Source organism: Trachypithecus francoisi, unplaced genomic scaffold, assembly GCF_009764315.1.
Source record: "Trachypithecus francoisi isolate TF-2019V2 unplaced genomic scaffold, Tfra_2.0 Lachesis_group1, whole genome shotgun sequence".
Lineage (NCBI taxonomy): Eukaryota > Metazoa > Chordata > Mammalia > Primates > Cercopithecidae > Trachypithecus > Trachypithecus francoisi.
The window spans coordinates 39,815,374-39,821,027 of NW_022681454.1; positions in this window are offsets into that span (position 1 = coordinate 39,815,374).

The window sequence follows — 5,654 nt, forward strand, 5'->3', positions numbered from 1 at the left end:
TTTAATCCTATTTGTTTTGGAGGAAAAAGTTTTAATCCCAGCACGTTGGAGGGGCCAGGGCAGGAGGATGCCTTGAGCCCAGGAGTTCAAGAACAGCCTGGCCAACATGACAAAACCCTGTCTCTACCAAAAAAATACAAAAATTAGCCTACAGGCACACATCCATAGTCCCAGCTACTTGGGAGGCTGAGGTGGGAGAATCCCTTAAGCCTAGGAGGTGCAGGTTGTAGTGAGCCGAGACCACGCCACTGTATTCCCAACTCCAGCCTGGACCACAGAGCAAGACATGGTCTCAATTAAAAAAAAAAAAAAAAAAAGAGTTTTCTGTGGTTAATAATTGTACAAAGGGGTGGCTTTGTGAGTCTTTATTCTACCCCCCACATAATTTCAATCAGTGTCCCCCTCACACACACATTCAATTATATAATCAATGTACAAAATTGCATCCAGTGCAATTTGAGGACAAACTCCAACCCCCAATTTCACTACAACTCCTTCTATATACAAATTCTAGGCCGGGCGTGGTGGCTCAAGCCTGTAATCCCAGCACTTTGGGAGGCCGAGACGGGCGGATCACGAGGTCAGGAGATCGAGACCATCCTGGCTAACACGGTGAAACCCCGTCTCTACTAAAAAAAAATACAAAAATTAGCCGGGCGAGATGGCGGGCGCCTGTAGTCCCAGCTACTCGGGAGACTGAGGCGAGAGAATGGCGTAAACCCGGGAGGCGGAGCTTGCAGTGAGCTGAGATCCGGCCACTGCACTCCAGCCTGGGCGACAGAGCGAGACTCCGTCTCAAAAAAAAAAAAAAAAAAAAAAAAAACAAAAAAAAAACAAATTCTAGAGCTCCTGACCAACTTGGCAAAACCTCATCTCTACTAAAAAAAAAAAAAAATATATATATATATATATACATATATATGCAAAACTTAGCCTCGTGGGGTGGTGCACACCGGTAGTCCCAGCTACCTGGGAGGCTGAGGCATCAGAATAGTATGACTCTGGGAAGCAGGGGTTGCAGTGAGCTGAGATTGCACCACTGCATTCCAGCCTGGCGACAGAGAAAGACTCTGTCTGAAAAAAAAAAGGAAAAAGACCTGAGCATGGTGGCTCATGCCTGTACTCCCAACACTTTGGGAGGCTGAGGCAGGTGGATCACCTCAGGTCAGAGTTTGAGACCAGCCTGGCCAACCTGGTGAAACCTTGTCTCTACTAAAAATATAAAAATTAGCTAAGCAGGGTAAAGGGCACTTGTAATCTCAGCTATTCGGGAGGCTGAGACAGGAGAATCACTTGAACCTGGAAGGCAGAGGTTGCAGTAAGCCGAGATCGTGCCATTTCACTCCAGCCTTGGCGACAGAGTGAGACTCTGTCTCAAAAAAAAAGAAAAATAGCTCAAGCCTATAATCCCAGCAGTTTGGGAGGCCAAGACGGCGGATCACAAGGTCAGGAGATCGACACCATCCTGGCTAACACGGTGAAACCCCGTCTCTACTAAAAAAATACAAAAAACTAGCGGGTGAGGTGGCGGACGCCTGTAGTCCCAGCTACTTGGGAGGCTGAGGCAGGAGAATGGCGTAAACCGGGAGGCGGAGCTTGCAGTGAGCTGAGATCGGCCACTGCACTCCAGCCTGGGCGACAGAGCGAGACTCCGTCTCAAAAAAAAAAAAAAAAACAAAAAAAAAACAAAAAAAAAACAAAAAAAAACCAAATTCTAGAGCTCCTGACCAACTTGGCAAAACCTCATCTCTACTAAAAAAAAAAAAAAATATATATATATATATATACATATATATGCAAAACTTAGCCTCGTGGGGTGGTGCACACCGGTAGTCCCAGCTACCTGGGAGGCTGAGGCATCAGAATAGTATGACTCTGGGAAGCAGGGGTTGCAGTGAGCTGAGATTGCACCACTGCATTCCAGCCTGGGCGACAGAGAAAGACTCTGTCTGAAAAAAAAAAGGAAAAAGACCTGAGCATGGTGGCTCATGCCTGTACTCCCAACACTTTGGGAGGCTGAGGCAGGTGGATCACCTCAGGTCAGAGTTTGAGACCAGCCTGGCCAACCTGGTGAAACCTTGTCTCTACTAAAAATATAAAAATTAGCTAAGCAGGGTAAAGGGCACTTGTAATCTCAGCTATTCGGGAGGCTGAGACAGGAGAATCACTTGAACCTGGAAGGCAGAGGTTGCAGTAAGCCGAGATCGTGCCATTTCACTCCAGCCTTGGCGACAGAGTGAGACTCTGTCTCAAAAAAAAAGAAAAATAGCTCAAGCCTATAATCCCAGCAGTTTGGGAGGCCAAGACGGCGGATCACAAGGTCAGGAGATCGACACCATCCTGGCTAACACGGTGAAACCCCGTCTCTACTAAAAAAATACAAAAAACTAGCCGGGTGAGGTGGCGGACGCCTGTAGTCCCAGCTACTTGGGAGGCTGAGGCAGGAGAATGGCGTAAACCCGGGAGGCGGAGCTTGCAGTGAGCTGAGATCCGGCCACTGCACTCTAGCCTGGGCGACAGAGCCAGACTCTGTCTCAAAAAAAAGAAAAATTAAAAAAAAAAAAGAAGAAGAAGAAGAAAGAAATTCTAGAGCAAAAATCTAGGGCAGTTCTGTCCAAAAGAAATTTCTTCAGCAATATAAATGTTCCATACATACATTGTCCAAAATAGTAGCCACCAGCCATACGTGACTGTACAGCGCTTGGAAAGTGGCTAGTGCCACAAGAGAAGTGAATTTTTAATTTAATTTGATTTTGATTATTTTCTTTTGTTGTTGTTATGAGACAGTCTCGCTCTGTCGCCCTGTCGCCCTGTCGAGGCTGGAGTGCAGTGGCACAATCTTGGCTCACTACAACCTCCGCCTCCCAGGTTCAAGTGATTCTCCTGCCTCAGCCTCCTGAGTAACTAGGATTACAGGTGCCCGCCACTACCTAGCATATTTTTGTATTTTTAGTAGAGATGGGGTTTCCCGTGTTGGCCGGGCTGGTCTTGAACTCCTGACCTCAAATGATCCACCCACCTGGGCCTCCCAAAGTGCTGGGATTACAGGCGTGAGCCACCGAGCCTAATCCTAAATATTTTCAAGTATGAAAAAAACTGCAGGTATAAGTGATATGGATAAATCTTAGTGATATAAAGTTCAAAAGCAAGGTTCAGGATAGTGGTTACCCTTAGAGTACGAGGAGAAGCAGGGAACCCAGTGGGACAACATGGGAAAATGAATATATTGGTAGATGTATTCTGTTAAAGCTTTATTCCTGGGCAAGATGATGACTTCACATATGCTAACTATGCTAAAGAATGAATGGGTGAATGACTAAAGGCAGCCAATGGACTAATGAGGGATGTGTTCATAACCCAACAATTATAATTAATCTAGTTGGGGCACATGACGTCCAGAAGAGAAAAAAATAAAACCAAACTCAACAAATTTCCAAACATTTTAATATTGTAATTTAATATTTTTTCAATTATATCCCTGAAGTCAAAAAAATTATACCCTCATGATAATTATAATTTTTGTCTAGTAATGGTAGTACCATAAGAAATTATTTAGAGTTATATTTTGTACAAATGCCACCTTTTAACCCTTTCTCAAGTTGCTAGTATTAGGATGACAGATGATTATAAAACTGAAAGAGTTTTCAGGGTAAATAAAATTTCAACAATCACATTACAGTGTACTTTTGTTATGAAGCTTGGGATGTCAGCCTCCTGTTGTTCTATATAACTAAAATAGGCCAGGTGTGGTGGCTCACACCTGTAATTCCAGCACTTTGGGAAGCCAAGGTGGGCAAATCACTTGAGGCCAAAAGTTCAAGACCAGGCTGGCCAACATGTCGAAACCCCATCACTACTGAAAGTACAAAAATTAGCTGGGTGTGGTAGCACACACCTGTAATCCCAGCTACTCAGGAGGCTGAGGCAGTAGAATGGCTTGAACCTGGGAGGCAGAGGTTGCAGTGAGCCAAGATCACGCCACTGCACTTCAGCCTGGGCAACAACAATGAAGCTCCATCTCAAAAAAATAAAAAAATATTTTTTTTTTTTTTTTTTTTTGAGACGGAGTCTAGCTCTGTCGCCCAGGCTGGAGTGCAGTGGCGCGATCTCGGCTCACTGCAAGCTCCGCCTCCCGGGTTTACGCCATTCTCCTGCCTCAGCCTCCCGAGTAGCTGGGACTACAGGCGCCCGCCTCGTCGCCCGGCTAGTTTTTTGTATTTTTTAGTAGAGACGGGGTTTCACCGTGTAGACCAGGATGGTCTCGATCTCCTGACCTCGTGATCCACCCGTCTCGGCCTCCCAAAGTGCTGGGATTACAGGCTTGAGCCACCGCGGCCGGCAAAAAAATATTTTTTAAAAAAACTTAAAATAGGCCGGGCGCGGTGGCTCAAGCCTGTAATCCCAGCACTTTGGGAGGCCGAGACGGGCGGATCACGAGGTCAGGAGATCAAGACCACCCTGGCTAACACGGTGAAACCCCGTCTCTACTAAAAAAAATACAGAAAACTAGCCGGGCGAGGTGGCGGGCGCCTGTAGTCCCAGCTACTCGGGAGGCTGAGGCAGGAGAATGGCGTAAACCCGGGAGGCGGAGCTTGCAGTGAGCTGAGATCCGGCCACTGCACTCCAGCCTGGGCGACAGAGCGAAACTCCGTCTCAACAAAAAAAAAAAAAAAAAAACTTAAAATAACTGGCCAAGTAAAGTGGCTAATGCCCATAATCCCAGCATTTTCGAAGGCCAAGGCAAGAGGATCACTTGAGCCCAGGAGTTCAAAATCAGCCTGAGCAACATAGTGATACTTTGTCTCTACTAAGAATAAAAAATTAGGCTGAGCACAGTGACTCACACCTGTAATCCAAGCACTTTGGGAGGCTGAGGTGGGTGGATCACTTGAGGTCAGGAGTTTGAGACCAGCCTGCCCAACATGGTGAAACCCCGTCTCTACTAAAAATACAAAAAATTAGGTCGGGTGCAGTGGCTCACGCTTATAATTCCAGCACTTTGGGAGGCCGAGGCGGGCGGATCATGAGGTCAGGAGATCGAGACCACCCTGGCCAACGTGGTGAAACCCCGTCTCCACTAAAAATACAAAAGTTAGCTGGGCGTGGTGGCGCACGCCTGTCATCCCAGCTACTTGGCAGACTGAGGCAGGAGAATCGCTTGAACCCGGGAGGCGGAGGTTGCAGTGAGCTGAGATCATGCCACTGCATTGCAGCCTGGGTGACAGAGTGAGACTCCTTCTCAAAAAAAAAAAAAAAAAAGGCCAGGCGCAGTGGCTCACACCTGTAATCTCAACACTGGGAGGCCAAGGCTGGTGAATCACGAGGTCAGGAGTTCAAGACCAGCCTGGCCACATGGTAAAACCCCCGTCTCTAATAAAAAATTAGCTGGGCATTGCCGGACACAGAGGCTCACGCCTGTAATCCCAGCACTTCGGGAGCCAAGGCGGGCAGATCATCTGACTTCAGGAGTTTGAGACCAGCCTGGCCAACATGGCGAAACCCTGTCTTTACTTAAAATACAAAAATTAGCCAGGTGTGGTGGTATGCACCTGTAATCCCAGCTACTCCGGAGGCTGAGGCGGGAGAATTGCTTGAACCTGGGAGGTGGAGGTTGTAGTGGGCCAAGATCGTATCATTGCACTCCAGCCTGAGCG